This window comes from Betta splendens, chromosome 8 (assembly GCF_900634795.4).
Source record: "Betta splendens chromosome 8, fBetSpl5.4, whole genome shotgun sequence".
Taxonomy (NCBI): Eukaryota; Metazoa; Chordata; class Actinopteri; order Anabantiformes; family Osphronemidae; genus Betta; species Betta splendens.
The window spans coordinates 5,783,301-5,796,454 of NC_040888.2; the positions used below are offsets into that span (position 1 = coordinate 5,783,301).

The 13,154-nt window shown below is 44.5% G+C and overlaps 1 protein-coding gene and 1 long non-coding RNA gene across 2 annotated transcripts in view; one reads left to right on the plus strand and one right to left on the minus strand.

Annotated features, from left to right (window-relative positions):
- Positions 1-13,154, plus strand: part of LOC114860517 (galectin-3-binding protein A-like) — a 206,947-nt gene that overhangs the window by 58,045 nt on the left and 135,748 nt on the right. The gene's annotated exons all lie outside the window — the stretch shown is intronic.
- Positions 1-13,154, minus strand: part of LOC114860561 (uncharacterized) — a 56,205-nt gene that overhangs the window by 37,448 nt on the left and 5,603 nt on the right. The window lies entirely within an intron of this gene.

The window sequence follows — 13,154 nt, forward strand, 5'->3', positions numbered from 1 at the left end:
TGTACCAGCGTATATTATTTATTTGACTTCTTCACCTGATGATGATGATCCTTCAGCACTTTACTTAAATGCAATCAAACTGAATGTGTGTCAATATCAGCTAAAAGGCATCTTTGTTTGTCTCCACCTAAAATGCACCTTGTGAGCGCGTAGCAGAGGGCTGGTGACCAGCAATGGCGCGCTCCTAGCTGACAGCCACGCTGGAGTTGATGGACGTGACATGTCAGCACTCAGCGTGCCCTCAGAGAGCAATGCCGGTGGCCTTTACAACCGTGTCTTTCTGCAAATCACTCGCTGGACAAATATACAGAACTGCCCGGTGCCCAGCGAACAGCTTATCCATCAGTGCTCAAAGTCCCCGAGTGTCAGTTTGGATAATTACGGAGCTTAAAAGGCTGATCTGATATTAAAATTGCATTTGTGTATTGTACTCATCAGCACAAGGCACATCAACCAGGTTGAGGCCATATCTAACCCACTGCTGTCAAACAGCAAACCTAAAAATAGGCTAAATACCACCATCCTCAAATATAATAAAACATTTACAACATGACTAAAAATCTAACTGAAGGACACGCTCCAGTAAACTAAAGTTATTACCATTTGTCTAGGTGTGAGGAACCCAAATTATAAAACAGTGTGAAGCTTCAGGGGGTGAGCTATATTGCTTACAATACAAGGTAATTACTCACATTCATCACTCTGGTTATTAATGGAAATAGTTTTCCCTCCTCAAGGCAAGCTGTAAAATAATATAAACATTTAGCCATAATCCAGCTACTTTATTAGTAGAAAACCCACTATTTGCCCAAGCTGCGGGTTTTTTCCAGGCATGCATTATGCTGTAATCTCCCTGTTTTACAGTAATAGGTTTTAAATGCAATAAAGAAACACCAAGGGCAAGTTCTGCAGCATGGGAAACGCCATAAATCACAGCATGTCTGCAGAGTGACAAATTACTGATGTCATCAACACGGCGTGCCAGCGGCAGAAGCCTGGTGGTGGCTGGTGAGCGCTGGCTCCCAGCGTACAGTGGGCAGACGAGAGCAGACGTTAAAAGCACGGACACACAGTGAGACAGTGAGCAGCAGCACTGAAGCTAAACCTGTCATTGATACACAGCACAGAGCCCTCTGACATCCTGCTGCTAATGGTCAGTGCAAATGACTATTAAGCAGAAATGCACCTCTTTCCTACAGCAGCCAAGGAAATATGAAAATGAGCAGCTCCACCCTGGTAGATGGTTACAAATGATGAAAAACCACTGGAAAGACTTTCGCTCAGCACTTCACCTGAATATGAGCAACTACTGTACAGGGGAGAAATTATACTGAAGAATAATTATACAAAAGTCAACACTTCTAAGTCCTGTTTACTTTGCAGCACACCTCATTTACAATGAGAGAGGAAAAAAAGCTACGTCGAGACACTGGGAGAGTTGGAAGCAGCAGAAGTGCCTAATAAAAAAAACATCCAACAGAGATACAGAGAAACACGGGGCATAAACAAAATAAAAGATTTATCTGAGCGAGCGCCTGATGACGGCAGAATACATCGTGACATCTGATTCCCTCGGTACATGCTCACCCGTGGCCACACTCTGCCCCAGTATTCGGAATGTTTATTTGGACACATGCCATAAATCCCAAAGCTTTCGGGGAGGTAGGGGAGGACTTAGTTATGGTGCGGGAGGCCTGTCCTGCTCCAATGATAATTTGTGGTTTGGTGCATGTTCGACAGCCTACAAAGAGGCCTTAGACTGCCACTGGCTGGCTGCACCCATGGTCACGTCCACTACAAATAAGCCAAGGGCCCTTATTTTTTGCAAGGAAATATTTATATAATATAATTTTCCTAAATTTACTTTGGGATGTGTTGTTAAACACGTTTAATTATGAAAAATTGTGTATGGACACTTCAAAGGAGGGAAGAATAAAGTTACTGCTTGGAACAAACTGACTCAATGTTAAAAAAGCAAAATTGCTAAAAAGCTTCACAATGATCATTTTTCGTAGATGTGTTTTACAGACATTGTTTGGTGAAAGGTGTTGTCTTTTGGATCATGAATCAGATCACCCCAAAGCCTCCTTAGGCCTTGTGCCTCTTAACCTCTGCTCCCCTCCCAGTTAACACACTCTGGACAAAGTCAATTTCCTATAGACCCTCCGTCATCCACTCACAATGTTTATAAACCCCCTTTAGTAGAAAAGGGCCACTAATTCAGAGCTATGCTGGTGTCACCTGGTGAACCTCAGGCCCCGCGACCTAAATCGGAACTGCTATGGGTCAGAGGTTACTGTCTGGCCCCTGGCTTATCAAAGCTGTGTTTATTTAAAGTCTATGCGCCACAGCGGACGACAACAACTACAAGGGCTGCATGCAGTGGAGCAATTTGAAGGCAAATCCTGCCTAAGAATACAGATTAGGCCTGTGCGTTTCAGAGCGCGCCGCTTCAGAGACGTCAGCATTGTCACCCTCAATCCTGGTGACGGTGGCTTGCTTTGCTCTGGAATACTGCAAGGTGAATGCCGTGCAGGACGCAGCAGCGCTTAGAGAACCTGCACAGAGGCCCAGCGACGGCCATGGCGTGTTTACAGGAGAACCGTGGAGAAACAACATGGCTTGATTGTCACTTGCCCTTAAAGCATCGGAGATGGTTCTGAGCCACAGGCAGGTCATTGAAGCTTCAGCAATGTATTACTAGCTAGTAAAACAAATTAGACTTCACACACATTACTGTATGAGGATGAAATGCTCTAAGCATTGTAATCCAGTTTGATAAAAATAAGATGTCTGATGTCGCTCTTGTCAAGCTCTGTGACAAAGGGAAGTCATTAATCAAACGTCAGGTTCAATGACACATCAGCGTAACAGAGCATCCCTGGAAAAGGTGAGGAGCTAATCATGCTTGACCTAACTTTGTTTTCCCACCAGTCTGCACTGTACGCGGGCACACATGGTGTCAGGGATGACTCCTCCGGTTTATTTGCTCTCATCGCTGGATCTCTGGGAGCTGTGTGTGGCCTCCGTGGCCCTTTTGTTGTAAAGGTCTTACCAGAGGAAACATAACATTTTACAGTACTCTCTGCTGGTGACAGATCCCGCACATGTGGCCGACGAAGCTCAGACACAATGAGACGCACGGAGGCGGCCACAGATCAGGGCTTTTCTAATTATGAATATCCAAAGCCTTTGGATATGTATTTGGTAACTGTGCTGTATGTGGGAAACAAAAGTCTTCCCTGACCAAAGGTTTCGCCCTCAGATCCTGTAAATGTTAAGCAGCATAGGCTGTATTTTCTTTTTTTTTTTTTATCATGCAGTGGCAGAACCTGACTTCATCTCATTATGAGGGACGGAGGGGAGACGGCAGAGAGGGGGTGAACGGGAGGGTGGTGTGTTCGGATAAGTTCCCCTTTGTGTACACACAAGGAGGTAAAAGGCAGACTGTATGCGGCGGCTCGGGGATCACTTGAGTGGCTCCACGGGTCCTCTCGCGTGGCCCTGAGGCTTTCCTTTGGTTAGCACGCTCCAGATTCACGCCGTGCACGGCCACCCATCGCTCTGCCTGTCAAACATCCATGGAGAGGAATTACAAGTTTACCTGTGTGATGAGTTAGGCTTCTTTATTTAAACACATGCAGTCTTTAAAGGTGACGTCCACAGCATCTGCTCTCTAGTTTCTTTAGTGCTGAAAGCAGCAAACTAGAGGACGTTAAGAAATGTATTGCACAGTGCACCTTTGTGTGAATCATTGCAAAGCTCAGCAGAACAGTATCATGTGATTAGGTTTGTTAAGGCTTTTCTGACGCTGAGTCACCCCTGCTTTTCTCTCCATTCTTACATGTTTTGAAGGACCGTGCCTTACGCTCGCTACTAACTGTCTCTGACATTTACTTCTTCCCATTCGAGGCGGCATACGTGGGCACATGTGGTCTGAATTATTTTATATGGGGCAAAAGCACCGTGGCACAGGAAAATCAATGAGGTATGAAGATCTGTCGTGTCTGCCGTCCGATCACATCATTCAGTCGCACGGTTTGTTGCCTTCTTCACCACAAGACCTGCTGTCCCCCCCTCTCCAAATGTCCTGTAGCAACATTCGGAAACTGACCTGACCCCACGGTAAAGATCCTAAGCCAGGGAGCGGTTACAACATGTTGCCCCCGCCGTTGTCCGTGAGCTCCAGCATGTGAAGCCCAGCATGATAGTGGTCTTCCGTACAGGCCTGCCACCCTCACCCTGCCTTTCAGCACCTTCTGGCCCACAGAAAGGGCCTCTTTGTTCAGCTGTGCGCTTGTGACGTCCACTCAAGACCATGCTTCCATTAGCCACAGCCTGCCAAATAACCAGGGATTGTGATGGAGCCTAATACCCTCTGCATATGTAGTATTTACTTAGGATCATTAGAAAATTGTCCAGACACAAGTCCACTTTTCTTACTCACCTAAGACACACTCAGACATTTATATGGCACTAATTAGCCCCATCAGTGTCATATCATTCATATCATGATATATCATTCATTATAAAACATTAATACGGGCGTTTGTCTTCATTTGAAAAGTGCAGTTAAGTGGGTTTTGATATGTTGATGAAGTTAAAAGGAACACAAGCACCAGAAGTATTGATTTAAAATCCTTCTCTTTAAGCTTTTATTTTATGGTGCAACCGATTGAATCTTGCACAAACAATAAAAAAAAACAGAAATTGGACTCAAAAGCTTGCAGAAGTGCTGAAGACGTTTTTCTTCTACCTGTGGTACTTTTCCACTGAGCAGGACCAATATTCCATGGTCACGTTAGAAACTAAAGTATGCCAGGCTTTTTATTTATTTTACTTGGAAGAACTGACACAGACTCTCTTATCACGCTTTCCCTCGTACTCATATAGAACTGGTATGAAGTCCTATAGTTTGTTAACTGAAGCCATGTTCTTGCAGAAAGTCAGACCAGCTGAGCCAACTCTGCTAAATATAATATAAAACAATATTCAGACATCACTTTTAAAATAAACAATAGTGCATGGCTGACTTAGGCAGCACATGCGCCACTACACTGACCCTATTTAAGCCTCTTAGTTACTATTTGATCTACTGAACATTATACACTATAACCTGTAGCATCTCTGGACTAGTATGGAAGATACTACAGTTAATCCAATAATTAACTAATAATTAACCAGCTCTGTGTGAGAAGTATCAATGCAGCTGCGATGTGCAATGTGAATCAGCTGATTGCCCTTGATTGTCTACTACCTGCTATTTTTCCTCTTTCGTTTATTCAACGGCCAGACTTTTGTTGAGTTTTTAGGGAAAACAAACAAGGTCAAATAAGACGGACTTATTCTCAACATTTCTTTTAATAGAAAAACGTCAAGGGTCATTCTGTGTATTTTCTTCTTGTGAACGGGAAGCTCTGCCCTTCCTAACTTTTACTGGAACTGTTCTGTTGCTGCATTGTAAATGTTGACTCATTTGACAATATTATAGCCAGGTTTGATGCATACAGTATTTATTAATACCAGATTCTACCAGACGTTCTTCATCTTACTGTACGTCAGTCCACTATGGCACTAAACTGGTGAAACCCACATGATTCAACCACCCACTTATTTGGAAGTACTCCGTGAATATCTGCTCTGTTAATAAATGCCGTACAAATTTAGGCTCAGTCCCGGTGAAATGTAGATGGTGGTTCAACATAAACCGCCTCGTTCAAACTCAGGCATTTACCACAAAAAATGTTTTGATTCATTTTCAAGACCTTTTAAATAGTTAAAGAAAAGCAGAGAGTCTGTGTATTGGTGGTAACTGGCTTAGTAACCAACTGTCAGATGTTGAAATCGAGCCTTGCTTTACATGCTTTTTTAAAAGTCTGACCACTGCGGCGTGTCCAGCATGCTTGGTTATAAATCTCTCAGGTAGCAAGATGCCCTGCGTGTACTCATTTTTTCAGGCCCGCCACACACCTTTCCACAGGCCCACACCAAAAAAACAAGGAGCGTGGTCAGCTTTTCCAGTCCGGTCTAATTAGGTGGGGGGAGAAAAATGAAACACGTGCCCTGTGCTCACAAAGGGTCGTGGAACCCACACGCAACCAACATACATCACATTGTTCACAGAGGGCCGTGCATTATGAAAAAGAAACAAAGCTAATCTTTTTAAAATTGATCAATTATAAAGTCCAGATTCAAGTACCTATAAATTATATTTCTAGGACATGGGTTAAACCTTTGCTGTGTCTTAACATATTTAAAGAACTGACTGACGTTGCTTTAACCAATAATAGGCCAGTCAGTCACTCAATGTACTGTACGTAACACTTAGTGGTTGCCGGATGCGACAACATGTCATTTGAAGATGGCAACAAATATGACTTCCTGGCAATTTTTTTGAAAGCAGATCTGAAAGTTTAAAAATGCAGAAAGGCACATAAAGTAAAGAAAGAAGTACCTGAAAGAGTGGGTTTGTCTTTTTAAAGCTCAGAAGTCAAAAATCATGACCATCACTGAATCCTCATTATAAAAACCCAGTAACATTCTTTTGACTCATGTAAGGAGTGTCATGTCTTTTGCAACACTTATGGAAACAGGGTTCAGCCATTTAGAAGCCCCACTGTGAAGTGAACGGTATGCCCTGATTGATGAATGAGGCTTCTAGCAGGACGATGGCGTGGAGGACAGATCTAGTGTTATCGCACAGCACCTCGCAGCACCACACACTGGACAGCCATTCAGCTGGGAGGGCCCAGAACGCAGGGGCATCCATTAATCACGTCTAGCTTCTTGGTGTAGCTTGCATTTGCAAGGATTTAACCGAGAATTGAGAGGAGGGGGAGCCCTGCAGTACAATAGCAAGTAGGTTAGATATGGGTCTGAAACAAATCAGACAAACAAGTGATACTCAAGAAAGTGCAGTTCAGTTCCAGTAGGATTTTAGCAACTGTGTACCAGAGTAAATGTTTGGCTGCACTGCTGTGCTGTAGTTTTTATTGTGTCTATTACCCAAGAAATAATGAAAACTTGACCTAATGAAAAATAAACACCTCTCTGTTGTGATAATAAATCAAAGTCATTAGTCGCTGTTACTCAAACACAACTTCTCATAACTCAAATTAGAGAAATGTGGATTTTATATACGACATATTACACCTTTACAAACTGACTTGTCTGTGCTGTAATTAGCCTCTGGGGACTCCCAGGGCCTTTTCATTGAGTCACATTATACCTGCTGTTGCCAGACATTTTCAAAGCTTGAGCAATCAAGGCAAAGTTAATGAACCCAGTCCTGGGGCTCCTGTAGCCCACTCGAGGCACACATTGAGAGGCCCCTAAATGTGAGAGATCCATTTAAGAGTGAGATATTAAAAGCGGAAAAGCCTACTGGTAGCCAGGCCACAATTTATAGAGGTCAGAACAATTGGGAGAAAAGCACACCCAATCTTTCAGAGGTCCACATGCGCAGTAACGCTGTCAACACACAAGGGAGAGCAGGACCCCCAAGGCCCGGTCATGGGGCAGGGTCTGTGCCAGACCCTCTCACCTTCTCTCATAAATCCTTACAATCTGAACTCCCACTGACGATTGTGGGAAGGTCACCTGTTTGCTGCTCTTTTGGAGGCCAGGGGTGTCCTGTGCTGCCCTGTTACTGCGGAAGGAGCTCAAACTCTACAAACTCTTGACCTCCAGCTGCATAGAAAACCAAGTGACTTTACTCGCTAAGCTGTAGGCTACTACTCAATAAAGAGAAGAAATATTAAGTATAAATGTAAATGTTTTGGTTGTGACCACAACTCAATGCAATGTAATACTGTAGATTTAAGACTGACCAAACATGAGGCCCAGAAATATTACATTTAATAAAGTTAAGCAGTTTTGTACATAGCATCTATTTAAGCTGCCTATGGAAAAAAAAGAAACAGAAATTCAGTGGCCATATTTGTTTTATAAATCCACTCACCAAATGGCAAATACCCCAAGATTCCAGCACACTGTGGTACATGACTATGTACTGAGAACAAGGTGTGCTGTGGTATCTGGCCTCTAGTTTTTCTAAGAGGTGGAGTGTGCCTGTCTGCGTGTGCTGGCGCAGAGGCTGCAGGACAGGAGGGCAAGCAGCTACTTGGCCCGGCTCAGACGGAGCTCGTGTACTGCACTCGAGCAAGCTGGGCCGGTGGAAAGAAGCACTGGAAGTTGGCAAGTTACTCTACCCACGTGCTCATTATGAGGACGCACACACCGGCTACACCAACCACACACACACACCGTCAGACCCACACCACCACTGGTGGATCCTTTCCCAGACTGTGTTGGATGTGAACCAGCTGCATGTACTTCATAGACTGTATGTGCGTTGGCAGTTTGGTTTGGCATTGGTCGTAGTCTGGAAACATGTCATGTGACTTCTGGAAAAAGAGGTTCCCACCAGCCACATGTCTAGCTGCCAACATGGGACATGGGCACTACAATGTACACAGACAGTGTCTATTATAAGCAGCAAAACAAAGTATTATACAGGCAGATAGTGTAGCTCCTGACAGCCATTGGTTATGATTATTTGCATCTTTGAGCCATCTGCCTACAATAAATACATGTGAGCATCGCATGTATTAAAGCATCTCTGATAAACAAGGTGTTTACAGGCCCACAGCATTTACGTGACCCTGCTAGGTGGCGGTTCACATGAGCTGCAAAGGTCCACAGAAACACAGGTCTGTTGGCTTAAGAGGGATTTAAACCAGCACATTTTCACAGGATTACAGTGACACTGACAGTTTTATAGAGGCACAACACCAGCGGGGCCGAAGCCATAAAAGCACTAAGACAACATACACCTTAGCAAATAATGATTCCTTTAGCAAATACCGTTTGCTGCCGTGTGTTGCAACGTACGTGTACATGTGCGGCACAATTTGCCAAACAAATACACAGTCTCGATCTTCTATATACTTGTAACCATATAAATGCAAACCGCTTGGCCTGGAGAAAGCAATGTCTCTGTTCATATAGTGTCAGCAGAGTGAATGATTAGGAGCTGTTTATACCTTCAGGTGGGGAGAGTGGCAGTGGCAGAGGGTGTCATGCTCTCTTCATAAATACAATAGCACCTTGCCTTTCTGTGAGCTAATAGCAGGGCAAGCCCATAACCACACACACACACACAGGACACGGACAGAGGCAAAGCGCTTACAATCCACGTCCACGCAGAGTCAACACAAACAAGGAGCAGCGCACACACCCGCAAGCGAGAAAATACAAACACAGAGGTTAAAAAAAAAAAAAAAAAAGGCCAGCATGTTTGCGCTGACACCTCTCTGGTGACACGCTGCTGTTCGCAGGCCAGGGCTGCAGTGTTAGCGGGCTACAGTACCACTGCCACACAGGACAAAGACGGCCTTCATGTGGTGTTCACTCAGCCCTGGAGACTACCTCTGGTTTTGTGTGTCTGGAAATGAGAATGTGAGGTGGCAGCGAGACGCCGCTGACCCAAACACATGACATTTACAGAAGTTTGCGCTGTCCTTCTTTTCCACCCCTGCTCCAGGGTGCATGCGTACGTGTCCTCATTCTCCCAAATCGAGATGAGATAATTGCAAAAGGTACGATCCAACAAGCAAATATTGATGTCCCCCCAGTAGGATATAGTTTCAGCTTTCCGTAAATTCCATAATGACGAGGACAAGGACATCGTCAAGGCACCGCTCAATCTCAACGTGTATTGTTTCACATTTCAGCAACACAAAACTACCTCCATCTTGAACACCACTGAGGAGGAAATATTAGTTCCCTAATAAAACATAATTTCGTCTGGAGGCTGAGCCCGGAGCGCCTACGAAAACAGATGTTGTCTTGTCATGTTAGCAAAAGCGCACATGAGGCCGGGATCGATTTCATTCTGTTTTCATAATGGGAGGATTTCACCTTCACTCTCCACTGTCTCTTGCTTCAGTTTGTGTTGAAATGGAGCCGCATTCCACATACACTGTCTCCTTAATTTGCCAGCCTGATTTGAGGCCTGGTCTTGAGATGACAATATTAATTAAGGGCTAATTAAAACTATGCAAACAAAAGCTCATGTTCATATTTTGTTAGCAAAGTTAACCATATTAAACTAGATGCAGGCAAAAGGAGGCCCACCGCGTGGACTGGAGTTGCAGGCTGAATGTAATTAAATAACATGACACCTCTCAGGCTGCTCGCTCTCCGTAGAAAACCCACCACATCACGAGACACATTCCACCACCAGTTTATGTATCTTAGAGTCAATGAGCCCTCTGCTTTTGTTAAAGCATGAGTAGGCCACCAAAGGAGGAGAGGAATATTCAGAACGTCCAAACATATGACAGGACTCCCAGGTACGGTTTCTGAACTAAACAATAGTGAAACTAAACTGTGGTCAAACACTGGTCAGAAACAGATGAAGGCATATTGTTCAAAGATGCTCAATCAGAGCAGGAGGTCAAAAAGTAAACCTCCAAGACTTTTTCTTTCGGTGCAGATCTGTCTTTGAAGTGATTCCACACGAGTAGGTCAGGAACTGTCAAAGCTCTTCCGTTTCTCTTTTTCCTTTCCTTTTGATCCCACTGCAGCTGAGACATCTCTCATTCTCTTTTCCGGAAGCGACAGGGGAAGGAGGGGGTGGAAGCCGGCCGGACTGCAGCAGAGACAGGCTCTGCCGTGTTGAAACGCTGTCTGAGCTAGTGCAGTGCTCAAACCTGGAAACACTGATCTAAATAAAGCCAGGTCGCAGACTTCTGACTGTCCACCCACACCCACACACACACAGCCACAAGCTACAGCAATGCCACAGGAACTGTTTACAATGATAAGACTGTTCCAACAGCCCAACTGTTACCATATCAGCAGCTCCAGGGGCCACTACAGATTGCTTCCTCCATTCAGTTTTAAGGTCAAACAATATTTAAATGCGTAAACATCACTGCCCAAAGACAGAATATGAGACATATTGACTGCTTTGTGTTCATTGGCATGGTTGGAGAGAGTATAGCGATAAATGAGGACTGCTGCTGCTGATGTAAGGCCTGAATGGACACTTTGCTCAGTGTTTCATCAGGGCCAAAACTGCACAGTTCACGCTATGCTTAATTAGTATACGACTTCAAAATCATAACATATGGGCATCAGGTTTCCGCTGCCCACAACGCTAGCTTCTAAAACAAACTGTTAGTGGGAAAGTGGGTTTTTGAATGGTCCTGAAGCAACGGGTGTGATGGTGGTGAGCATGGTGGGCGTTGTTTGGCAGCGGTGCAGCCCTGTGGCTTTGGAGTTCCCCTGTGTTTATGCTTCAGTCAGACACTGTGCTGGCCCCCAGGCCCGGTCCCCGAGGGGACCGCTCACGGCTGCTGCTCTTGCTCTTGTCTATTGCTGCGGCTGCTCCATAATAAACAAGCAGCAGCAGTCCTGGACATGCGCTCTGCACAGTCTCACACAGTCTACTGTAAATGAGAGGAGAAACCATCCCAGCCGAGCACTTCACAGACTCTCACCCTGCCACACTTACTGTGTTACACAATATTTCATTTTTTATTTAGAGTCACTTGCCTAACTTCTTACTATTAATAATGATTAGCAATTTATGCTGATTAGTAAAAATGAATACAACCAATAGAATCAGGAAATTAGGATGACAATACTGTGGCTTCAGGAGCTTTTTATAAATCGCAGCACAGGCTGTGATCTTGCTGTAGAAATGTAAAGTATTTGCAACACAGATCAATTATCTTGAGATCCACACGCCCTGTGGACTGGTGCAGGCTAGATGGATGGCTACGCTCATGAATCAGCGGAGGAGCCTGACCCTGGCTGTTTTCTGACAGGTATAAACACACAGATATAAGCTGGGTCCTCACAGTCAGGGGTTCATTTTCAGGGGAGGCCCGCGGTAGGCTGAAACCACAAAGCAGTCATATAATGTACACGGAGCGTAAAAGTCGATCAAATGGACCCTAGAAGGCACCTTGGGTACGATTCCCTTTCAGCTGAAGCTTAGAAAACTCCTACTGTAATCATGCTAACTGTGGACCTAACCTGATTTTATAAGAGGTCCTGGTGACAGACCTCTGGCTGTATACCCAGTTTGCTATAGTCACACTTTTCAAGTATGAAATCAAGAAAGTACGAGAGACGCCATTCAGCTGGTACCGGCAGTTGTTTTGCTTTTTTGTCTGTCCTTTTTTGTGCAACATTTCCCATAAATCTTAGAGTGGCAAAAAATTTAGGGGGGTTATTAAGTTTTTGTTACTATTCCTAACAAAAAGCCAGTATCTGTGTTTGTGCTTGTGACCCAATCTGAAACTGCAGATAGACTAATATGCCAGACGTCACGGAGTTAGCCCACACAGTCTTCACTGGGACGAAGGGAAGAGACTAGAGATGGACCTGTTATGACTACAAGACGGACAATTGTGGAGCTGAAAATCCCTTTTCCTTCATCAATTGTTAGTGCCAAGTCACACTACTAGCAATCCTTCCAATGCACAAAAACAAACACTGGTCCTTAATTAATACTTCAGTAAAACCTCAAAATGTAGACACTGCAACACAAAATCTGGGTCTTGATCCGATGGGAAATGCTCTGCACGACAGTCTGAGCGTTTCACTGTATGCATGCTTGCTGCTTCTGAGCACTAAAGGAAGCGGGGCCTCCAGGAATTTGATATACCATCCCACTCAGGAAGAGAGCCCAAATCACACGGCAGATAACACCCCAGTCGAGTCAGGTGCTGGATGTTTGGTTAAAGCCACATGCATTATGCATGCCCCGCCACTGTAAAGGTACACACGTGTCAAAAGGCTCCCATCATAATCACCCCGCTTGACAGATCCGCTTCCATGGTACACGGGTCCCTCAAGGAGACCGGAGCTCAGTTTTTTTTAGGGGAAATTAATGGTGACACTAATGAGGCCAAAGAAAAACGCCTTGAGATCCAGTCAACTTCTCCTTATTCAGAATATTCTGAAAGGTTTCATTTCAGATTGATTTCATCTGTCAAACATTCTATCCAAAGGCCTTTTCAAAGAATGTGACTTACTTAACACATACAGACTGTCAAGAGGAACTCATCTGCTTTGCATGCTGGACCCTCTGATAAGGGCTGATAGATAGCTAGATCTCACTATCTGACCTCCAATCT